We start from the raw sequence: 26405 nt of genomic DNA, 5'->3' as shown, positions 1-26405 counted from the left end.
AAATAACGTGCTTTAACCACTAGGCGGTGCACACAAGGTACACACAGCTATAATAACTTTGTATTATTAGTGTTGGATACTTATGTATGTACAACATCTGAAGATGTGTAGTTTTATTCATGCTTTCACATAATTTTACAGCATATTGCTATACAATTTCAGACTCAGTATTTACATTCTTATATTAAAAGAAAATCAGTAATATCTTTAAAAACTACAAGTCCTTTTATATCAGCTGTGCACCATTATGGTGTAAACATAACCTATCTATGAATTAGATCAAATGTAAAAGTCAGACGAATTAGTGTTGATACTGCAAGGAGACATATTGTGTGAAGAGAAATTGAAGATGTTGTTTAATTGTTGATATATTTATGATCCACGTCAAGTATTCAGTTTCGGCAGCATTTCTTCCAGTTTTTCCAAAGGTCTTCTCCTCAGGGCTCTATAAATAAAGAACTACGGCAGATCTGTAATATGTAATGCAGCCGAACCGTGTATTACAATGCTGTTATGTGATGACTTTCAAAGAGAAAAGCAAGAACACTCGGAATTAAGTATTATTTTAAAATGTTTTTCCGATTTCATATCATATGAACACCAAATCCCAGCATGCATTGCGGTTAAAACATCCAAATCAGCGAGCTTAAACCATAGCTGAGGATCTTGGGTAATCGCTCTAAATGCCTACGTCTGTTTCCGGTTATTTTTATTTGGAATTCAGTTCCTGACGGACGCCAAGAAAACCTGAGATTATGGAATCAAACCAATAAATAAAAGCAAGGATAATTGTGTGTTATTGGTGAGTTAATAACAGTGTTTTATTTTGAAAATAATAACAAATTAGAAGGAAAAAAAGATTTAAAAAATACAGATGTCAGTATTCTGAGGCTCTGAGCCCCATTTATTTTCCTCACAGACGGAAACAAAAGTCCGAAATTATACGATTTAAAATAAAAGCAATAATTGTGGCTTGATATTGAGTAGGAACATGTTTTTATGAACCACACAGCTTCCGGTCTTCCACGACCCGACGAGAGAAGAAGACGTGCTGCAGGCACGAAGCACATTACCAGTAGAAATACATTGCTTTTAAAATCGTGCTGTGCAACACGAGAAAAAGGGGGAAATCGTGTTAGTGAACACGAATCAACAGATTAAAAATCGTATTGGTGAACACGAAATGCCATGAGACTGTGTTGGAAGTGTATGAGCAAACCTGCTTTCCATAAAGAGCACAGAGTTTTGTTAAAGCTAATATAGAATGTTCTCTTAAAGGTGGGGTATGTAATTTATTTCAGAAAAACTTTTTGCTATGTTCCATGGAATGCTCTTAAAGGTCCCATGTCATGGCCATTTCTACTGATCATAATTCCATTGTTGAGGTCGACTAAAATAGATTTATATTGTGCAATTTTCCAAAAATCACATTTGTTTCTCATACAGCATCTCTGTATAGTATGTGTATTCACTCTCTTTCCTAAACGGCTTGTTGGAGCTCCTGCCCCCCCCCTCCCTGTGAGCTCAGTGGCCGTCTGTGAGACAGCGAGACACAGCAAGACACAGCAAAACCAGCGCCGTATAGACTAAGAGTTATGTCATCTCCGTTCACTCCAATGGACCACTTTTTTACAGCAATGGCGGATCGTGGAGCCTCTCAATCGTTCCCCGGAAGTTAGCGCCAAGGCTAGCAGAGCTGTAGAGTTGCAGCATAATAGACCGTTCGTGACGGACTTTTAAAGGTAAGAAGAAGCTTAAAGATTTATATTGCGGATATTATCAGTACATCTGATTCAAATTAACATGTGTATTAAAGGATGTCAGTGGATTATCCCTAAATTAGTAGATTTAGGGAACGTTTACAGATAACAGATTAAGCTAGGATACCATACCATAGTACCATACACTATACCATAGTGGTTGAATACACAGTATTAGGAAACACTTTATACTTACTGGACATGTTATACTCATTATATACTGTATATAAAATATGACCAAGAATGTGAGACAACTTTATAGAAATTCATATCACATCTGTTACTGATGCCATTTGTCATACTTTGTTAAACTCACAAATAATAAAGTTCCATAACTTCAGTTGGGAACAAAGACCACACCTTATCTCCCCAAGGCAATTTCCCATCCAATAGGTGTGCTATATAGGTGTGTATAACCCTTTCTCCTGTCTGTTACTCCCTCTTTCAGCACAAGAACCAGAGGGGGATTCAATGGATGTCTGCACTGAGGTCCTCACCCTGCACCCTGAGTCTCAACTCTCAGTGTTTTTCAAGCCTTTTCCTGTTTTTTTGTATTAAACAAAACATTAAGCTTTCCCAATGGTGTGGTTTTCGTTTTGTGAAAAAGTGCAAATGCAGTGTTTGTATACAATAACCTAACCTCACATATTTTTTTGCTGTTGGTCATGAAATTGCTCCTGCTGACTTGTGCCAGCCATTTTTTCCTCTGCTCTGTGTCAGTGGGGAAGCCGTACATTCTTACTCCTTTCTCAGAGCGATTTGAGCATCCCCAGGCAGCACAGCAAACCATGGTGGCGACTAGGAGGCAGCACAGCAAACCAGGACAACACGGAGGAAAAGGCACAGACAAACTGCATGATATGCTATTCAATGTTTATTGAATTCCATGTATTTGCAATGGATGTTCCTAAAACAACACATTTAACATCATCATCATCATCATCATCATGCTGCTGCTGCTGCTGCTGCTGCTGCTGCTGCTGCTGCTGCTGCTGCTGCTGCTAGTCCTTTGATAGTCACCTGTCGGTCTCCTGTCTTTTCTGAAAGCCATAAAGATGACATTAGTCATTTAGATAACTTGTGTCCTCAATTACCATGGGATTACTGAAACTACCATGAATTTAAGAAAATGGTAGAAATGAATCTAATCTGAATTTTGAACCATTCCTTTAGATCCCCTCCCTCTAAATATATCAATAAACATTAGAAAGTGATGCTCCTGACTACTATACAAGTTTAAGAAGATAATATTGGTTTGAAAGAATTCAAAGCTATAAATAAACAGCAAAAGGCTCTTTAACCAAGGCACTGTTAGCCTAACATGTAAACTAGTTGTTCACACTAATCCTAATATTATCACTTAATATTAGCAAATTCTATTTTATTTTTTAAAACATATTGATGTAAATACATACACATATCGATTTGTTGTATAAATATTGCAAATCAAAACCTTTATTCACTAATAATTACCAAAAGTCGAAGTTCTATCTCCTGTTATCAATGCATTCACATTGCCCACCATGAACTTCCGGGGAACGATTCTCGTCTGCATGAACCACGTGACGATAACCGTTTTTGGACTTCCGCTGTCGTAACTCTTCTATCTATACGGCGCTGAGCAAAACCTAGCCCGAACACACACACACACACACACACACACACACACACACACACACACACACACACACACACACACACACACACACACACACACACACACACACACACACACACACACACACACACACACACACACCTGCAGCCTGGCTGTGAGTCAGAAACTCACAGCCTCATTTTTTCTGGCTGTGTATTTTCAAATTCTAGCGCAATCGAGCTGGTTTCTCCAAAATTACCTACCCCACCTTTAATGCATAAAGTGGAGTGACTGACATAATCTTTAAAAAAGTATGTTGCTCACTTACTTACTTTAAAGGTCACATGTCATGGCCATTTCCACTGATCATAATTCCATTGTTGAGGTATACTAAAATAGAAAAATACTGTGCAATTTTCCCAACTCACATTGGTTTCGCATACAGCAACTCTGTAAAGTATGTGTATTCACTCTCTGTCCTAAACAGCTCGTTGGAGATCTTGCCCCCCCCCTCCATTGGTCAGCTCGGCCACTCTGTTCTGATTAGTCAACCACCAGAGAGGCTCCGCCCATGTCTAACAGTGCTTTTTTCGGCTCGCTCTCAGCAGAACATCAGGCGTCGGCACAGCCGTATATTTTATACGTGAACTAACCGAACTGTACCTACAACTGTTGTTATAGAAGAGTAAGTTATTTTTACCTGTAATAAACTACTACTGTTTGATGACAAATCAAATCATGGTTTGCTATATATGAATGATATGTTATAGGAGCAAATGATTCAGGGAAGAAAGGCTACTAAGTATTTCCATCAAACTTTATTTTTAGAAATGTACAAAATGAACATGTGTAAATACACTGTATATCATCCATTCCTCCCCTTATAGGCGTTTCCGGCATCTTGCCTATCGCAGCTTTGTAAGCTGCTGCCGGGGCTTTTTAGGACGAGGCATCGGAGTGGTCATCCCGTGTGTGTGTGTTGTCCGCCAGATACGCCAGGAGTTTCCTGATCTGGCAGGACGAAATCAAATGCAAATCACCAAATATTAGATTATACAATTGCAATCTTATACGGGTAGTCTGCTACGTTCGGTCATTCATTGTAGCTGGCATGAAAACAATGTTTTCCCTAGCATGTCTAGCTCTAGGTAGCCTTCTTGTTTAGCTATGTAGCATACACGCTATGAACGGTAGCTCACACGCCAGGAACGCCAACTATAATGTACTGACCGTACGGTAAATCACCCGGAGTATACTGTCTATGAGTATGTTGTGTGTGAATGCAGACATTCTCCTGCTATGAGATACATGTAAGGCATCTGCTGACATTGGAGTTGATATATGGAAACGCTAGCAACTTAGTTAGCCCTGTTAGCACTGTGTCAATGGCTTAGCAGCCAGAAAAACGTTTACCCATTTACACAGTCGTGGTAGATATACCTTGTTTGTTTTAAACATCATAAATACACAAACAACAATGAATACTTATAGGTTGTGTACCCGAATCTCCCGCTGGTCCAAACAAAGTAGGAATAGCATCGTCCTTCAGTGTTCTACGCTGTGCTCGGTATGAATCGCTCCATGGTTTCTGAAGCTATGCTCCGTGAAATGCCGCGCACACAGTACAATACCGGCTCGAACATCTGAAGGAACAGTGTTAAAAAGTAATGTCAACCACTGACTTCATCGGGGTTCTGCCCTCGGTAAGGCATGCATTGAACATTCCCCCTCACAAGACAGGAAACAGACCCTCGTTGGCATGACTGGATACAGTTTTGAACTGAACCTGAGATTCCAACAGTATGCTAGGCTGGCAGAGGGTGCGGCCATAGCTCTGGGCATGGCTACTGGGTGCTTCTACGACACAGCACCCAGGAAGTAAACAATGGACAATGACGTTTCACCAACGAGGCGTTTGGAGAGGTATTTTCTGTTTTAGAGTTTTACTCGCTACAGGGTGTACTTTGAGGGTTTTGACTCTGCACACCGTTTACATGCATAAAAACCTTCATAACACACAAGGGGACGGGTAATAACCGGAAAAGCATGACATGTGTCCTTTAATAATATCATTGTGTGAATCTTAATTGCTAATGTTTATCTCTATCTACTGGCATTCACGTCTTTGCTAAGCTTGGGAGATGTCCTTATTAAGAAGATTTGGTATTATTTTGTTAGTTACAATCCATGTGCACCAACAGTATACTTCTGTCGAACTGTTGAACCCCCCCCCCCCCCCCCCCCCTTCTCCTCTCTGTATTTGAATGTGCAACCCAAACTCTACTCTTGGTCTTTCACTCATCAGGAAGTTTGCTCTGTGTATGACTGACTGAACTTTCTTATAAGAAATAAAATAGGACAAAGACAGCTGTGATTCTCTATCCACATTTGATCAAATAAATTGCCAGCACAATACTCAAGGAGATGCTTTATTCAGTAGAAAACTGAATGAAAATGAAAGACAATGGGGGGGATAATAACTGATTCTTAGTTAAAAATGTGAGCAACTGACTTCATGATAAAATCTTTTTTAGACCAGCAAAATGGCTAATGTAGTCAAATGCTAAGGTGCAAGATAAGTCATGTTGCATCACAGACAGTAGAGGATGAGAGAAGAATTAGAAAGATAAATTGACAACATACACAGTGTCACTGATTCAACCGATTAACATTGTATATTGTCTTGTTATCAAGTTATATTACTCCCTCCCATTTAATTTATGTTGCTAGTTATATTTTTCTAAACTGCTACACATCCAACACAGTCTCACTCCATGAACGTCCAATAGCGACGCTTGGAGGACTGCCGATCGGCTCTGGACATTGGGCTGTTTAGCCACACAAAGACTCATCCTACTAAACTGGAAGGAACGCAAACCAGCCTGCTTTACTAGGGAATAATGGCTGAGGGAGTATCTGGACCTACTGAACATGGAGCGTGCAGCTTCTCTGCTGCGGGATTCAGAGGGGAGACAGGAGGATTGCGGTTCACTGTCTGCAGCTCTCCTATCTGACCCTGTCAATATGGCATCTCCTGTATAATGTATAATGTATTGTGTATGTAATGTCCTGTGTATGTCACAATCAGCTGTCTTAGGAAGTCATCCTTGCATCCCCCCCCCCCCCCCCGTTAAGTTTTGTTTAGTTGTTTGTTGTTACATGTTTTGTTGTATGTTAAAAAAACAGTATTAAAGACACAGAGATCCTCAGAGGGAGATTTCTCACTAAAGACAAAAAAAAAAAAAACAATAGCGACGCTTGGTCAGGGTTCTTTGGCGTGCAATTGTGACGCACCGAGTCTCCTTCAGCTTCATAAACGGACGCAGCTTTCAACTGATTGAAATGTATTCCCATCGGCGGCCGTATTTGACGCTCAAGGGAAGCACCGCATCCGTCCATGTCGGCGGCAGTTAAAGGCAATGTGAGCGTCCATTCCAATTGGATAACGGATCATTTTACACCCGGAAGTAAATATTCTCCTTACTGTCGATTTATTTTACAGTGATATCTGCACTACTCATCAACTCAAAAACACCAGATTATCCTTGTTGATTACACAACATTGATTGGTTTAAATTGTGTGCAATGCTTTTGTATTTTCCCCTTTCGATTCGGAGAAACACATATTTGTTCAGAGTTTAGGATGGCAGAAGACACTACACTACCCATAATCCTCAGCTATTGTTTGGGACTACACCAGCCACTTTGCTTGACAAACCCCGTGATTAGTCCTCAAGCTCTGTGATTGGATGTTGGAGTGGCAGTGCGCCAAGGTTACGCCGAGCGCCAAACTGCACTTTGTAACGCAATGAAGCCCATCGACGGCACACTATCCAAAACTGGCCTCGAACGGGTCCACCCCCAGAACTACACATGCTGGCTATATGTATGTTTCGCAACATGTTCAATGGCGCGGCTCTACTGGGAATTGTAGTTTTAAAAGACGTTCTCGTATTTCCCATAATTAGAAGTTACGAGTATTAAACTGTGTATACCCCTGGAGGTTTAGGGGATGGGAAACACATTGGTACATTTTGCAAATATGGCAGTAGCCATCTATGGAAGCAAACAAGAGACAGAAGTATTTGAATTTTATCAGACACCGAACTTATGGCATTGAAAATAATCTGAATTTTTTTGCTCTGAATTTACCAATGTGAAATAAAAATGTAAAAATTCAAGTTAAAACAAATTGAATGTTCAAATTCAGATCCCCAAAATTCAAGTTAAAAAAATTTGAATAGACAATTTTGGTGTTTAAAATTCAACGTCCAAAATTGCGATGCAACATCATCCGGGCTACCCAGACAGGATAAGCAATCGAACCGACTTCTGGTCTATCAGAGCACGAATGTGTCAGTCATGTGATTACAACATTTTCTACATTAATAGATGAAGGTCTGGTTTGTTCAAACTCTCAAAATAGTAGGACATGCTGTCATAATTACCCGGAGTCCAAAGTGACACCTTTACAATGTTAAAGCTGTAAAATAAATGTAGTAATGTAAAAACTAAAATATTCAAGATAGTGTAGTGGAAAAGAGATAATGCTTTAAAAACATTTTACTGAAACAAAATATCTTGTTTTGGAATGACAGTAATGATTCAAAAAATAGTTGATAAATAAATAAATACAAATCAATCTGTGTGCATTTGTTGTGGATGGAACACAACAAATGGTGCTCTTACCTGTGATGCCTCCTCCAAACATTATAACCAGACTGTATCATTCAAACTATAAGTAACAGTTCTAGCTACTTGACTTTAGACAAACAATTCAAAAGACAAAATCAACACAATTTATTGAAAGACCAATCTTTATTTTACGGTGCTTCTCCTTTTGTTTGTATTATTAAACCCTGCCAATCTAAAAAACTGAGCAACTCAACGGTTAACTTTATATTTCTTATTGTCCAAAGCATCTATTACACTATTCTTTCCCCTCTCATATTCACAGTATGGATGATTAGAGACTTTGGGGGAAACCTCAGCTTTCTGCAAGAGAGGGGAGGGGCTCCACACACATTGAGCATGACGGCCCGTCCACACAGCGGCGTGCGTTGACGCTTCACCATTCACTTTGAATGGGGTCACTTTTTGCCGAACTGCATTTTGGGAAGCCACGCGACGCGTTGCTCGCTTCAAAAGTTGAGCAATGTTCAACTTTTGGCGCCTCGGCAGAAGCGTCAGCCAATGAAATCCCGTTTATGCAAATCTGCCATTACAAGCGCTAGCCAATCAAACCGTGTGTATGCTGGGAGAGACTACGCAGGTCATTTCCTCATATTCCCAAAAATTTAGGAAAAATTCATTATAGCGTTAGTGAATCACCCGGTGCTGTATGATCAGTCTCTGTTCATGTACCGGGATACAAACCGGAGGAACCAGGCATGGAGGGAGATGGCAGAGACAGTGGGTGAAACTGGTAGGTTTTCACCTGTTTGGGGATTTTATATCCAGTTTACTTCGTTTTAACATTGCTATTGCTTTGTATGTCGGGGGCGGGAGATTCATGTGATTGGTTGTTGGTCGCGTTGCTCGCAAAAAATCCCCAAGCTTCAGATACACCCACCGCCAAGCGTCAATGCACGCCGCTGTGTGGACGGGCTGTGAGTGCTGTACTGCACGCAGTTAGAGGTGAAGATCGAGGAGCCCGCTAATTATTGCTGCTGCGTCTGGTCCGACCGAATTTTGAAAATAACTTTATGTGGAATGGTGAGTTTGAAAACATCTATATCTTTCTGTCAAAAATGTATTAGCTAAAATACCTGCTCACAACAAGTTAGCTTACCTGCTCACAACAAGTTAGCTTACCTGCTCACAACAAGTTAGCTTAGCGCTATGGCTGCACATGGTTTAGCTAACGTTACTTTAATTAACCCATATCTCACACACTCACGCCACACTTGCCTTTTGTTAAATATGTTCTTTATTCTCGCGTCCAGGAGAGAAGCTTTAAAATGAGACTAAATGGAGTCTCTGAAAAGATTCAAATGGGATACTTTAATTAAAAAAGGCGCGGTAGTGTTACAGACAAAATGTTGTTCCGGCAGAAAACAGCTGTGATCTGGCTCTCCTGAGCAAGAAGAGAAGGGCGAATCCCCCGTTCGGTGCCGTTATATATCCTCTGCTGGCTCCTCCCCGCCAGCCGGCTCGCCTCGCCTCTAATGTCCGTTGTTGCATTTAAACAGAGGATTGGTACTTTTCACCTTCAATATATGCTTAACCCGCCTTTTCTCCTCATATTCTCTTTCATCACTTTTCATGTAACACATTCTAAACGCTGTAATCAATACTCTAAAACATACAGAAAATGCTTCACGGCTGGTTTGGTTTCCGGATGTTGTCACATGCTACTCTCGTCTGTAAACAATAGTGTATTCAAATAAACTGTACTTTCATTTAATATTCAGCATGGTAGTATCTCGACATCTATAATTGTAGTGTTAAATCAGTAGGTTTCGGTTTGCACCACTCCATGTCATTTCGCTACTCAATTCACCTCTTTAGGAAATTGTATATTAGCCACATGCTAAATGATAACCGTAGATGAAGGATTTTCAGAATAAAATTGTAACTGCTTGTGCACAATAATTTCTGTTTTTTCAGTATAAAAGAGCGTTTAAACTGACGGTATGTTTAAGCTACATTATACCATCAAAACATTGATTTTAAATTTCTAACACTTTCCTCACGCTAAGTTGTCGTCCAAAATAAATGTATATAAATATACAAATAAAGTGAAGGAACAGCAAACCGAGCGGTCTACGAAATGAGAAATGAGGTCTTCTGGCTTAGTTCAGTAAAGTTGGAACGATATTGGGAGATTCTGATTTCACGGATCAATAACTCATGAACAAAACGTTATTCAGACACAAATGACGTCTCCTAAGTACCGTGGTAAGGTTGACATCGAACTACAATCACATTTTTATCAAAAAAAGCCAATACGCGCCATCCTCCGAGCTGGACACATTACATTGGTCTCTATCCGCAGCCGGAGAACAAACGAGTTCTCAAGGACCGTCTGCAAAGTGCAAATCCGAAAAAAGAGAATACAATAATATTCAATCACTATTATAGAGCTTATTACTACCAAACTCACTACACACATCAATAGTCTCCTGTGTGTCATACTACAGTAAGGATTTTGGAAGAATATCCTTTTGAATAATTTGGGGGAATATTTATAATGTAAAACTTTACTATTATACAGTATATTTCTACCAAACTCACTATTTGCATTGTTGTTGTTAGCATCTGGTTAGCTAGCTGTGCTAACGGATATTAAAAGCTGTTTCTAAAACAAGGAAAGGGAGAGCTCTGTCCTGTCAGAGTGAGAGAACTACAGCTCAGTGAGGTAAGGGACTCTCTGTTTAGATAGTTAACTTTAGTCTAGTTATCTCAATGGGTCTCAAACGTTTTGGTCACCATTTATGAGAATAAATGAAAAACAGTTATACTATATGACAGTAAAACAAGAATACAGTTTATTTGTAAAATATCCATAAAGAAAAAGAAAATCTGTTTACATTTCTGTTTCATATGGGTGTTGAGAGATGTATCCTTAAATTCATGTTGCTCTCAAAGTGCACCAGGTTGATGCATTTAACTTCAATATGTAAAAAAAAATCTTCTCGGGAGAGCATGCCCCCGGACCCCCCCTAGAGGAGGTGAGGGCCCCCACCCCCACTTATAAAATAGCACTTTACCTCTGCTTACACCTATATGCCATGTTATATGCCGTGAGTTGATTATCGAGCCTTCATTGTAAGAGTCACGGGTACACTGTGTGCGTATTCCGCTAGCGCCTGGTACATTAATGGGAAACCCTAGTTTGTACATGTTCAATACATTTGTAACACTGTAGCCTACACATGAACGTTTCTTTTTTCGGTTCACCAAAATAATCTCGCTCCAAGCTGAACTCAAATGTTGGCAGCCCTGCTTAACGTCTGTTCATATTAGTGGTGCACTATAATTATCGGCCCGATAATTATCGGTCCGAAATTAGGAATTATGACGTCATCCCGATAAACCCAATAAAAGTATTAATAGCCCCGAAAATATATAATATATTTTTTGGGTAAAAAAAAAGAAAAAAATACTGCGGTGTGGGTGGATTGGGATGAGGGGCGCTTGTTTTTCACTCGGCTCCTCTCGTTTTGCCAGTACTGTGGTATTAGTGGTTTAGGAAGAGGGGAGTTTTTCACAAATCCAGCGCTCCCTAATTCATGCCTGGCTGTGACGTAAATGGTGTGCGGCCGTGAAGCCAGGACAGTAAACAAACATGTCGTCGGTAGTATGGGACTATTTCAAAGTTTCAGAGTTAGATCGTTCGCTTGCTATTTGTATTAACAAATGCAATGCAGAAGTTCCACGAGGAGGGAAAAAGGCAACGAGCTATAATACTTCCAACCTGATTAGTCACCTGAAACATCGCCATCGCTACGATGGTGTGTTAAAAGCGTACGAAGACGCCTGCGCTGCTAAACTAGCGGCGAATCCAAAGCCAGCTGCAAAGGCACCGGGGCTTTTACCTATCGACGAGGCTTTTGAAAAAGGCAAGAAGTTTGCCAGACGACCCCAGGGCTAAAACGAGGAAAATACTACAGGTACATTTAATATATATATATATATTATATGATTATCGGTTATCGGTATTGGTCTTGAGAAGCAGGAAGTTATCGGTATCGGTATCGGTTTCAAAAAACCAATATCGTGCATCCCTAGTTCATATAGTAACAAAACCGATTTAAAAAGGCTTTTCATAAGGTTGCATATGAGTGATTGGTCACATTTATAACAGTAACTTAGCAAAATGTTCAAAGTAGCATGTCATTAAGGGGATATTAGCAGAGGTTAGCTAACGTTCTGCAGAGGTTAGCTAACGTTCTGCAGAGGTTAGCTAACATTTTGCAGTGGAGTTAATGTATTTTTTTCGTTTTCTTTTCTAGTTATCATTTGGTAATAAACCCAATTCAAAATGTGTTTTCCTTAGGTTGCACGTGAGTGATTTGTCACATTTACAACAGGAACTTAGCAACATTAGATATTAGCATAGGTTAGGGTGACCAGACGTCCCCGTTTTCCGGGGACAGTCCCCGTTTTTATTGGCCTGTCCCCGGTTGAAACTGTCCCCGGAAATGTCCCCGTTTTTTAATATACGTTAAAAACACATAGCAAGGTGAAATAAAACGTTTCATGTAAGGAAACACTGGGTAAACAGTATACGGCTCAATCGTGTTGTGCGTGTTTGTAGCATTCTTCTTCTTTTTCTTCTTCTTGCGTCTTCTTCGTCTTCTTCTTCTGTGTAGGGGAGAAGGGGGTAAGTTGAGCCAACCACCCCCTGTAACCAGGCAACGCTTTATAGTTGTAATCACGTGACCAGAAATTATGCAAGCTCCTCCCATTTCTCTTTGGCTGTGACAGAGAGATGCTCATTGTGGTCTGGTAAGTAAACATTTTTACAAAAAAACGTTTTTTGCTTGTCAAAGTACATTTTCTAGATGTCAGCTATATCGGCTGTCATGTCAAACAAAATGTATCCAGGTTTAAAAACATATATTATTGTATATGTTGATGTGTTGGCAGCGTATTAAACCATGTGAATCATTAAGATAAAGATGACTCTGAATTTTTAAGCTAGGCTATTTTTTCTAAAATGGTGGCTATGGGGAAAAGTGAACCATGGGCCTTGGGGTAAGTTGAATCAGTGGTTCAATGGAGTAGCAGAATGAAATTTATAAATTGACAAAAACAATGTGACTGTTAACCCAAGTGTATCTAATAATGTACTATCTCTTTTTAAATATCAGAGAGGAAGAACAGAATGAGAAGGGAAAAACCGGAATAAAGATAAAGAAGCAAAGACATTGTACAATAGTGAGGAAGAGAAGGAAAGGAAGAAAGAGAAGAAAAGGGAGAAAGTTTGGAGGGGAAGAAAAAGTTAACAGAGTACGAAGAGTATACAAGGATAGTGACAAAGAGCAGAAAAAAATGTGCAATGGCTCTTTCCAAGAAACGAAAATGTCACTTAAATGACAATATGAGGAGAGAATTTTCATTCATACGCCCAGGTGGTCAAGATGATACAATGGTTTACTGTACCATTTGTAATTCAACATTTTCAGTTGCCAGTGGAGGAAGAACAGCAGTAATAGAACTTCAACAGACAAAAAAGCATAAAGCCTCTCTCATTGCCCGTGCTGGTGTGCCCTCTGTCACCACATTCTTCAAGAAGGTAGACCCTTCCCAGGAAGAATACGATCTAGCTGTGCAGGAAGCTGTCTTTGCATACCACACTTTGCGACACAATCATAGTTTCAGATCTATGGATTGCACAGCACAACTGACAAGGAAGCTTTATGAATCAAAATGTACATGTGCTAGGACAAAATGCGATGCCATAGTGAGTAACGTGTTAGCACCATGGGCAACTACCTTGGTAACACAGGACCTAGACGAGGTGGAATTTGTGTCTCTGTCCATTGATGCATCCAATCATGGACATGTAAAGCTGCTGCCAATATTAGTAAGATATTGTAAGATACATGATAGCACATCAGTGGAAACAAAACTACTCGATTTTGTTGAACTCAAAGGAGAAACAGCAGAGGAAATTGCAGCTGAGGTCCTTGGTGTTATCCAAAAATTCAACCTGGAAAACAAAGTTGTGGCATTCTCTGCTGACAACACAAATACAAATTTTGGAGGACTGAATAGACTGGGGAGGGTCAATGTCCATACCAAAGTTAAAAATGCTCTGCAGCGGGAGGTCATTGGCTTAGGTTGCCCTGCACACATTATTCATAACACGGCCAGAACAGCTTTGGATATGATTCCCCTTGATGTTGAGTACCTTCTTACAAAGATATTTGGTTATTTTCACATTTTCACCGTCAGAGTAGAAAGACTAAAGGGCTTTTGTGAGTTTGTTGGCCAGGAGTACCATAACATCTTAAGACACTGCAATGTTCGCTGGTTGTCTATGCTCCCAGCTCTAGAGAGAATGCTGAAAATGTATTTGCCCTTGAAATCATTTTTCCTCTCTGAAGAAAAGTGCCCAGCTGTCCTGCAAAAAATATTCCAAGATCCTCTGACTGAACTTTGGCTGGCCTTTGTCCATGGAAACCTGTCCATATTCAGTGACACAATCAAAATGCTTGAAGGCCAAGACCGCTGTGCTGTGGAGTCAGCTGCAATATTGAAAAGCTTTGAGGCAAAGTTGACTGCAAGAAGTGACGATAACTTCATTCCAGTTTTGGTCCGAGGGCTTCTGAGAGAACTGGAGGAAAATGGAGCAATGAAAAAAGCGAGCTTTCTCAAAACATCCCAATCATTCTTCACTACAGCTGTCAACTACTTGCAAGCATGGGGAAAGCACACAGATGATCTCAAGGATTTGCATTGTCTCCTTCTGAAAAGGCAACCTCAGCGTGAAGAGATTCAGAAGGCAGCGGCCACACTGCAAGAAAAATGCCCCAATGTCAAGATCAATGAGGATGAATTGTTTGATGAGGTCACTGGCCTGCATGAGTTCCTGAAGGGAGGAACACTTGAAGAGTGGAAAGAATCTGAGACACCGCTTAATCACAGATGGAGCAAGGTGGTTACCCACTTCCAAGACAACGAAATCCCATTCAATAACCTGGAGAGGTTAGCGTCGGTGGTTATGTGCCTACCTGGGAGTAATGCACCAGTTGAAAGAGTGTTTTCCCAAATGAATGATGTATGGACAGCAGCAAGAAATAGGTTCACTATTCCTACCATCAAGGCCATGCTTGTTGTGAAAACAAACTTCAACTTCCCCTGCCAGGAGTTCATGGAGAAGCTGGCCAAAGACAAAGCAATCTTGAAGAAAATTCACTCTTCTGAAAAGTACAGAGATTAGGTTAGTAGAAGTTTTTATGTACTTAGAAATCTCATCTTATTTATTATATTGTTAAGTATTTTACATGTATTATCTCAGTATTTTCCTTTTTTCTCATGTTCTCTTTTGATCTTATTCCATCCAGAATACCAGGACAGATACAGATGGGACAGTTCTGGCTTTGTTTTATCTGTTTGTCCCAGTGTGTCTGTCAGTGTTGTCTGTCATATTGTGTTTGACAGTTGTGTCTCTCTGTTGAAGTGTCTTTGATAGTGTGTCATTCTGCTAGTGTTACTTGTCTGTTGTCTCTATATATCTTGTACATATGTTAATTATCAAATAAACTTGAGGCTATAACCTATGTAGTTTGAAAATGTTTTGTTATTAACTATGGAAAACTCAATAAGTGAGTTAATACTTTACTCCGCACTTACCATGGTATTGAAATCAGATTTTCGGAAAGATTTCATTAATTAGTTAGTGCATTTATGGTAATTAGTTAGTACACAGTTGTATCAGTATTTCTACACATCAGTTTATTACAGCACAACAGTTAACATTTTCGAATTACATTGAACCAGAATTGTCCCCCTTTTTTCTTTAACAGCGAAGAAATGTGGATATGTTAATGAGATTTTGACCGCAAAACTCAAAATGTCCCCGGTTTTCATTTTGAAAATCTGGTCACCTTAGCATAGGTTGCTTAACGTTTTGCAGTAGCAGTAGAGTTAATGGTTTTAAAATAAAATGAATAACAGTTAATGTTACTAAGTGAGTTGTTGAGCTAAACATTTTCTTATGTTCTGTTTTACAGGTTCTTGTGAAGATGCAGTGGAAATGCAAACACTGTGAGTTTGTATCTGAGAGAAGAGGCTACCTATTGAAACATTACAGGTTACAACATGGGAGCTACAGTCAAACTGTACCGTTTCCATGCTTACACCATGTTTGTGCACATTTAACTAAATCAATGCACTTAAAGTCCACTTGTGTAAGATTCACCAGAAAGCCCAGTATGCACAACAGTGTGAAACTGCCTGGTGCAGCAAAATCACACACCTGACAGTGAAAGGTTACTTGGGCAGTTTCACACAGAAGCAATTTTTTTCACTCACCTGCGCAGTACACATTTACAAGTCAGTCACAGAGTACAATGTCCATATAAACGTTGCAACTTCGCAACTAATGTGTACTCCACATTTACTGCACATAAAAGTAAAAAGCACAGAACAAACAATTGGAGGATGTTTAAGCCAGAAATAGTCCCTGTTGGTGTAAATGACGAAATGGCCCAAGAAGAACACGAACCTCCAAATGACATGAAGAGGACATTAAGAGGATACTCGCAGTGAGGATTCCAGTGATGAAGAACTTCATGATCTAGGAAAACAGTTGGAGCACAACCTAGCAGCTCTTTTTTTAAAGATGCAAACCATCCTTCATATTCCAGAAAGTTCTGTACAAGAAGTCATACAACAGCTTCTACAGATATGTGAACTGTCCCAGCCACTGCTGCATAATTCAGTCAAGGACATTTTGAAAGAAAACACAGATGTAAATGATTCAATTGTGAGACAGTTAGTCAGGGCTGCCTCAGAGAGCAATGTCATAACAAGATTTTGTGGCAAGGATGGCTCCTTATCAACCACTAAAAGGAGAGCAGCATAGTATGTGAGCAAAAACTTTACAGTGGTTACTCCAGTGGAGTACATTATTGATAGAGAAAAAAAGTCTGGTACTGTATATGTTCCTCTACATGCAATGCTAAAGAAAATGTTGAACAGGGCAGACATTTTAGACAAAGCTCTTCCAGTACAAAAGCATGTTCCACATGAGTACACATGAGTGAAAATGACCTCCTTAAAGGGGAGGAGTTCAAAATCGCTGTAGGACTTTACATAGATGATTTTGAAGTGTCCAATCCGTTAGGAACATCTAGAAAAAAACACAAAATGACTGCAGTGTATTGGGTGATAGCTAATGTACCATCAAAATACAGGTCCACACTCCACTCCATGCAGCTTGCTCTTTTGTGTAAAGCCACTGATGTAAAAACATATGGCTATGCTAAAATGCTCCATCCTCTCATCCAAGATCTGCTTTCTTTGGAGCAAGACGGTGTTTATATTGAGAAGTTGGGAGCATGTGTCAAAGGCACAGTGTTATATGTGGCTGCTGATAACTTGGCTGCTCATTCACTGGCAGGATTCTTCGAGAGCTTTGCAGTGGACAGGTCCTGCAGGTTCTGCATGGCGACGAGGAGCGAGATCCAAGACAAGGAAGTAACTTCAGGCAACTTTAAACTCCGAAATAAAGACACTCACAACCGGCAAGTGCAGGAGGTAAAGCAGGATCCCACTATGGCTAGAAAGTATGGTGTGAAACGAGGATGTGTGTTGACAGACAGTCTGAAGCACTTTCATGTTGTTCGCGGTTACCCCCCTGACATCCTGCATGATCTTTTTGAAGGCATTGTTCCTATTGAGTTATCATTCTGCTTTTCAGACCTGATTTCTAAGAAATATTTCACCTTAGAAACACTGAACCTTGCTATCAAATCATTTGCATATGCTTTCAATGATAAAACTGACCAGCCACAGCCCATTGCACGTGGTTTCTCTACCAAAGGGACCTAATCAGACTACTCCCACTTCTCATTGGTCATAAAGTACCTGAAGGGGACAATGCATGGAACATTCTGATGCTCCTTAAAGACATTGTTGAGTTGGCTGTAGCAACAAGGCACACTGAAGAGTCAATACACTTCCTTGATTGCAAAGTGTCAGAACAAAGAGAACTGTTGCAAACTACATTCCCTGATTTGAGATTACGTCCAAAACACCACTTCATTGAGCATTATCCTCAGCTGATTAAGGCATTCGGTCCGCTTTCAGATGTCTGGGCAATGCGTTTCGAGGGAAAGCACAAATTCTTTAAACGGGTCATTAGAAATGCTCACAACTTCAGAAATGTTGCTCTTACACTGGCTGTAAAGCATCAGAAAATAATGGTTTACTATTTGGACACAAGTTCATTTTTCAAGCCCTCAGTTGAAACAAGGTAACTACGGCACCAATCACATCTTACCCTGAGAATGTCCAACACGTTTTCTGCCATAGAAATCCTCAGCTTGCAACAGTTCTTGTTGCATCATCAGTTTTTGTCGATGGAATTAGATATTGTGCTGATATGATACTCTCTGTTCGTTCATGCTCAGGTCTCCCTGAATTTAAGCAAATCAAACAGATTGTGGCAATCAACACAGAGATCCTTTTTGTCTGCAAAACGATGACTGCATGGCACCATGACCATTTCAGATCTTTCGAGCTCTGTGACAGCCCTAACCCCTCTCTGTGTGTGGTGCAACTAAAAGAGCTGAATGATATTTTCCGTCTTCCAGCATACAGATTTGGAGACAATTTAATAGTGACACTTAAGAGTTATATTCTGTGCTAAAAGTTTGCTGCAATCAATCATGGCACCCGTTGGAGTCTAAATATAGGCCTAAATGGCCATATTTTGAAGCTTTCTTTCATGGCAACTAACTGTTCTTGAGGACATGCATATTGCTAATGAGCTAATTATGTTTATTCCAAAGATGACGGCACACCAGAAAATGACCTTGAGGGTCACTCTCACGGAGGAGGATATAAGAAAGGTCATCCTGAATACGAGGCCTGCTACAGCGGAGGAATTGGTGAGCCAGATTAAAGAATCACTGGGACTTCATTACAACTGCTGTCTCCAATTCAAAGATCCTGAATTCAATTATGAACTATGCAATCTGACAGATATGGAAGAACTTCCAAAAAAAACAACAATCAAAGTCATCCCTTTACTTGAGCTGGTACCTGTCTCAACATTTGATGAAATCTTGAGTGACACAACAAGTGCAGCAGACACAGAGATCCTCTCAACATCATCTCAGGAGAGACAGAAACAGTGGCCAGAATTATTTGATATCCCACATTTTTCTGTTGATGTAGAGCAGGCCTATTCAACTGGCGGCCCGCGGGCCAGATGCGGCCCAGAACCAACTCCCGAGTGGCCCAGCCTCCCGTAGCCAAATTCCTACACTAGTACAGACCATGAACGCAACACTCCGCGTTGCATAGAAACCACCAAACCACAACGCAGCACGTTTTTTGAAAGTGCATCTAGTGGTGCTAGTAACGGTGGTCCTATGATAGCAACTCAAAAACATGTCTCTCTCAACTCTGAAGCGTAAACAGAGACAAAACGGTCATTGATCTTGTGGAGCAGATCCAAGTCAAGCTGGACCTTTTCGCGACCGACTTGAGCACGGGTCGGATGCTGCATTTTCTGAGGCTCCCCAAACACATCACATCTCCGACACAAATCACGGATGTGATGACAGATTTCATTGCAAGGTTGAAAGAGAACTTTGCGATTGAATGGACTTGCTCTGCCCACAGAGGTGATGATGGGCTTTGCCAGAGACCCCTTCACTGTTGCAATAGAGGGGGACGTATCAACCAGAGCAAAGGAAGTGGTCCCCTCCCCTGCATCGACAAGGGGAAATATACACTGGAACTTATTGACATGCAGCGCACTAACGGGCCAGTGAAGTTTTGGAGTGATGTCAAAAAACAGCAGTTCCCTAACGTTCAGAAAGTAGCGATCTGTGTGCTCAGTATGTTTGGATCAACATACACATCTGAATCAAGCTTTTCACACATGAACTCAATCAAAAGTAGCACTCGCTGCTCCCTGACTGACAGCACTCTTCACCAATGTCGTAGGATTGCATTGACATCCTATGAGCCAAAAATCACTGCTCTTGTTCAAAACAAAAAATGTCCCTTCTCCCATTGAGAAAGTCAGCGATGACAAATCACAAATGATGTGATAGTAAGTACCTAGTTTACTATAGTAGACGTGTACTGTAGTATTCATTCATATAGTTACCCGTATCCCTTGTTATGGGTTTGTGCACTGAAGGGTTTGACAGTTCTTTCTGTATTCATTTAAGTGCACTTTGTAATGTGTCTGGGACAAATGTGACCAAAACGTATGATTTTTTTGTTATTACTTGAAAAGTGAAAAAATAGTATTGCTACAGTACTACCTCTTTGTGTTGCATTGGAGCTCTTTAGCTGTTTTTTTTGTATGTGAGGACATTTATTAAGACTGCTATTATTGTATTCATTCAATGCACTTTGTGATGTGCCTGGTTCAAAAAAAATAACCTGAATATTTGACTTCTAAAGCAAAAAAATGTAATGCTACAACTGTGCACTTTTTTTTTTCAGATTCTGTTAAATTAATGCTAATTTGTTGTGTTTTTATGCACTTTTTGACCTACCTTTGTTAGATGAACAATGAATAAAAATTGCATGTTTTTCATCGCAGTAATATGTGTTGGATTAAAATGTGTCACTACCCGCTTTTTACAGGCCGCTGAATGTCTGGCCCAGCTGAATTTTGTAGTTATAAAATCTGGCCCAACTGAATGTGTAGTTGAATAGCCCTGATGTAGAGTATAAACTTAGGCAAGCAAATCTGCTGTGTCTTTGTGATGGCACATACCTAAAAGTAACGAAAGAGCTCAAACATGAGATATACAGCATTTTCCCAAATAATGCTCAGTTCGAAAGTGTTGCAGTAGCACTGATAAGCAAGCACCCCAGTCTCCAGGAACGAGGCTCAATCAGTCGCTGTAGTGGTTGGAAAAATAGTCTAAAATATAAAATGGCCAATTACAGAACAAAACGCAGAAGATCAGGATGCCTTGATTTTGCGGTGAATGCGGGTAAACGAGGAGGACATTCAGCAGAAGGAGCACCAGCTAACAAGAAAATTAAGAAGGCAAAGAAGGGAGAACTCAACTTCTTACCCAATTTTCCAGATGGATTTGATCAGGCAGCCCTCTAGAGTGCCCACAAAGACTTGGTAGATGAAATGCAGAAGAGAACACCAAATGGAAGTCTTGTGAAACAGAATATGGACCTGACGTTTGCATTGAGAAGAAAAGAGGTGGTGGAGTCTGAACCTGCCATAAGCGAGATGGTGGAACGCTGGCCTTCCCTTTTCACAGAAGATCAGGTAAGTTCAAGATGGATGTAATGCTAATGTTTTTTCTTATGTAAGTGGGATCAATTGATTGCTCACCTCAAGCTGGCACCCCTAGCCACAGTATTATTTAGTCTTGAAATGTAATACTGGATTGTATTTTTCAGGTGTGCATGGAGTTCAATAGGATTGTGGGAAAGAACCTCAAACTGGAATTCTTTGAAAGCATGGATCGGCACGGTCCTCGTCTCATTGAGATATTTCGATCGAAGAGAGGGAATGTTGGGCAGCTGTTGACACAACTTTCACAACACACCCACTCACTAGTAAGATTAGTTCTGGCCGATAAATATTGGTGAAATTGTTACAAACAAGACAAAACTAAAGCTGCTTAGATAGTCTTAACTGTGTAGGTTAGTTTGCCACTTGTTTTTAAATGTGGCAGATCTTATAAAGTGTGCTGCTGGCTGAGACAAAGCAGCGCCTCTTCTAGCAGCTGTACCTGTAGTGATTCTAGAGCAGCAACAGTATAACGGTTACACCAGCATAATTCATTATATACATTAATATCTCACTGGAAAAAAATGTAAAATGTCAATAAAGAATCTGAATATTCCTGACAGCATTATACTGAGGCAAGTTTTGAAAGAATGAAGAACACAGACATCAGTATAATTTATTCTGCCCTCCTTCCTCTGGTCACTGCCTGCAGGTACCGCTACCCAACCAGGGGGGGGGTCGGCTTTGTCTCAGTCAAGTGAATTCACAAGAATACGCAAGGTTTTAAGATACGTGGCAAACTGAGCTCAACAGTTCATACAGACAGCTTTTGTCTTAGCTGGTATACCAAATGTGGGTTACGTTTAATATTGGGTTTCCATAACATCCCTAAATTAAATCATTTCTTATTAATTGTTTATTGCTATTTTGCTATTTTTTTTCACGCATGTTCATATTGCGATGACAACGAAAATATGATTTCTCGGTCAGCACTAATAGCAACAGCTCTTTCCAACCTCTTTGAGAGATCTGTTGTGCTCTATTCCAGCAGAACCAACTCACACCTTCCCTCATGTGTCCTACTCTCTTATGACTATATTGCATTATTCATGGTTATTTCCTGTCCTGATTGTGCTCTTATGTTGCTGTCGTTTCAGGACACTGATGATGAGAACTCGTTCCGCGACATTGGGATCCTCCTGGTTGAGCATGAAGGTGTTGGTCCCTCATCTTCCCTGCATTGCAGTCCAGCCTTACTGAAGATCATCCTTGAGGCACAAGTTGTGATCGACAACATCCAAGACCTGCCAAAAGCAATGTGCATTCTGTTTGGTCTTACATACGCACTGCATCTACCCCAAGACTATGATGCTCACATTCCAATTCATCCAAAAGGTTCTTCTCACGTTGGGCCAAGATGAACTAAAGCCAAGGTTGCAAACATTGAAGAACCAGCTTACAATGTAAATAAATGTACTTGTTACTGCTGTTCAGCTGCTGCCAGTGACATCATAATGTTCAGCACTGTTCGCTGACCTTTCACTGTCAGGTGTGTGATTTTCACACACATATTGTTAAATGTTGTGGGTTCTAATTCCTGTCTTTACTTGTCTTATGGTTGACGAGGTTATTGTCAATAAAAACATTGGAATATTTAAATGTGTTGTTTCATGTTTTCCCTTCCATGCAATTTTGGTGAAACAATGTATAAATACAATCCCCAAATCAAAATGGTACAATTAATTTGATTAAAAGACATTTCTTACATTAACACATGATATTAAGCAGTGATAAATAATGTTATTTATTATATTTAACTTAAAACAAGTTATTTCATACAACTAAGACAACATTTATGTGAACTAATGATTTTGAGATAAGTCTACTTAAAGTTCTACGTGTATACAACTTAACCTGTTAAGTTTCTTGCTTGTGTAAAAACATATCCTGTTAAGTTTATTGCTTGTGTAAAAGCTTAACCTTTTAAGTTTCTTGCTTGGGTAAAAACTTAACCTGTTAAGTTTCTTGCTTGTGTAAAAACTGAAGTAGTTTAAGGCAACGGGTTTCCACGCGGATTTCTAGTAAGGTCAACTAAGCCGGGCTAAGAGTGTAGGCGGTCGAAGGCCTTCACCACATCAAGTGAGAGAACTGCAGCTGGGGAAGGTAATGTTGGGCCCCATCTATGATGTGTAATAGCCTCCTTACATTGTCAGCGGCAAGCCTGGATTTTACAAAGCCTGTCTGATCGCTATGTACTAGATTCGTCATTTGAGACTGAAGGCGACTAGCCAGCACTTTGGCATTGATCTTTACGTCAGTGTTTAAGAGTGAGAGGGGCCTGTAACTAGTACACTGTAGGATCCTTGCCTTTTTTAAGAAGCAAGGATAACAGGCCAGTGTTGACGTCTCTCAAAAATGAACCCTTCTTAATAGAAAATAATATCATCTCTACAAGCAAGGGGCCGAGCAAGGGCCAAAAGGTGAGATAGAATTCGGGTGGAATACCATCTGGGCCTGGTGACCTGCCCTTACGCATGTCCATTACTGCTTTCTCAATTTCGTGGTGTGTGATGGGGGCATTCAGATTTTCAGAGTCAATGACAGAAAGAGACTCCATTTGGATATTATTTCAAAATCATCGCATTCAGATTGGACAAAGCCACTCTCCGAACTGTACAGATCCTTGTAGAAAGAAACAAAGGTGGTGCTCACGCTCTTGGGATCGGTTAGAACAGTGCCATCTATAGATTTAACACTGAAAATATCAGCAACATTTTCATTGGTCCGAAGCCTCAAGGCCAGCAGGTGGCTAGGTCTGGCGGAGTGGAAGTAGTACGTTTTCTGAACGGCGTCTGAGGAGAGAATTAATTTCTTTTTTGATCAGGTCTTTTTGGAGAGCAACAGAATCGCTGTAATGGTGTCAGGGCCGTGGGAAGTAGGGGTGCTGAGGGTGCTGCAGCACCCCCTGGTGGAGTACAGGGGATCTGCACTTCAAAAAGATATAATAAAAAAAAAAACGAATTTTCAGCCTTGATGTAACAACATTCATAATTAAGTAAAGATAACACCCTTTTCAACCCGGTAACATTTTCCATTTGCCCTGTACGATGGGCGCCGTAGTGATGAAAGTGGGGGATGTTGGCTTAGCAGGCGCCCGCAGCTCACAGCCAAAGTGAGAGAGATAGAGAGAGGGGATACCGCGGTACCGGCGGGGATTGTTGTTAGCTTCTGCTGCGCTAACGGATATAAGAAGCTGCTTCTACAATAATGTGGAGAGAGAGTCCTCTCCTGTCAGACTGAGAGGCTCAGTGAGGTAAAGGACTCTGAGGGTTTGGATAGTTCACTTTAGTCTAAGTTATCTCAGTGAGTCTCAAACGTTTTGATCACAATTTATGTAAACAAATATTTCCAAGGCACACCTTTTATAATTATTAGGATAAATAAAAACAGGTTTGAAATCATTCCAATGTATACTATAGGACAGTAAACCAAAAATATTGTTTAAAACTGGAGAGATTTAAAAATATAAAAAAATATAAACACAAATAAAATAAGTTACATTTATTTGTTATTGGCTATGGTAGGTTATTGGAAATGTTCACATACTTATTTGATTAATAAAATGCAAACCGATCTTTTTCATATGGGTGTTTAGAGTTGTACCCTCTAGATCAGTCTCTAGTAATTGAGCGCTCAAAGTGCACCAGATTGAAGCATTTGACTTTAAAATGTTAAAAAATCTTCCCGGGGGGTACCCCTGGACCCCCCTAGAGGATGTGAAGTCCACCCCTCCAATTAAAACATGTTATAATACTAAATACATTTGAAGCCTTGTTATATAAGCTGTCCACCATGTCAATATGTTTCTCTTTTTGTAGTGTATTTGTCTTTTGCGGAGGTTTTTCATTGCCAGCTAAAATCTTGCCTATAGGGCAGCACATTGGTCAGAACCAGCCCTGGTGTCATCCCCACAGCACCCCCAATTTGAAACATGTTCCCACGGCTATGAATGGTGTTGTAAGTTAGCATCGAGAGCAGCATACTTTAGTTCTAATGCTTCCAATTTAGCTGCACGTTCCTTGTTTCGGGTGGATGCGTACGGAGTAGTGTTGCTTCTAATAAAGCCCTTTATTGCCTCCCACAAAAATCTCTGGTCAGACACTGACCCCTTGTTGAACCCCAAAAACTTGCGGAGGTTAGTCTCCAACTGAGACTTGTGTGTTTCGTCACGCAGCAGTGAGGAGTTAAAACGCCATCTGGGAGCTCTAGTGGGGACAGCCCTAAGTGTGACAGAACAGTAGATGGGTTTGTGATCAGTCCACGTAACTACAATATAAAAAGCCTTCAGAACACTATGAAATAGATCTTTGGACGCAAAGAGAAAATCTATCTTAGAAAAGGATTTATGTCGACCTGAGAAAAAAGAGTAATCTTTTATGGAGGGATTCATCACACGCCAGATGTCATATTTTTTTGGGCCGCCCACCGGCGTAACGCATCAGAAGCGAGACGTTGGTCTCTACTCTCAGCCACACCCGTTCTATCTATGTTGCTATCCCATACTGCATTGAAATCTGCGCCCATAACCAGACGAAAGCCTGTGAGATCCCGTAGAGTTTTGGTTAATTCGTCATAAAAGCCAGCCTTAAAAGTGTTGGGAGCATAGGCAAAAATCAATGCTATATTCTGCCCGTCCAGACAAACCTTAGCAATGGCCAGTCTCCCCTCTTTGTCCATCCAAGAGCCGATCAGATAAAATGTCAGCTTGCGCCTACAAACTATCATCACACCTTTAGTCTTCGTAGGAGCAGACGAAAAGACAATAGGGTGATAGAGCCTATTTGCAAAGCGGGCCGCATCCTTGCAGAGTAAATGTGATTCCTGTATCATGGCAAAGTCAATATTTCTCTTATGCAAAAATCCAAAAATAGTGGTCCTTTTATGTGGGATATTGAGTCCCCTGGCATTAATGGCCATACAGCCTGCCCAACACCCACACGCATACACTCGCACCAGCACTCTCCCACCAAGCCTATACACATCAGCGTCCGTACACTCTTAACTCCATCCCGCGTATATAGGCACAAACACAGGCCGCGCACGGCCACCACGCCAACCATACACCCGCGAGCATGGATGCGCA

The 26405-nt window shown here is 40.5% G+C and overlaps 1 protein-coding gene and 1 long non-coding RNA gene across 2 annotated transcripts in view; both read right to left on the bottom strand.

Annotated features, from left to right (window-relative positions):
* LOC307018147 (uncharacterized protein) overlaps positions 1-26405 on the bottom strand; it is a 460756-nt gene that overhangs the window by 51376 nt on the left and 382975 nt on the right. The window lies entirely within an intron of this gene.
* Positions 4157-5190, bottom strand: LOC307020942. Its single transcript, XR_013803024.1, has 2 exons — positions 4858-5190; positions 4157-4368 (listed from the first exon to the last, which is right to left on the bottom strand). It is a non-coding gene; the product is annotated as an uncharacterized lncRNA (long non-coding RNA).

Source organism: Notothenia rossii, assembly GCF_949606895.1.
Source record: "Notothenia rossii genome assembly, chromosome: 9".
Classification (NCBI taxonomy): Eukaryota; Metazoa; Chordata; class Actinopteri; order Perciformes; family Nototheniidae; genus Notothenia; species Notothenia rossii.
This window is presented reverse-complemented; position numbering and strand designations above follow the sequence as displayed.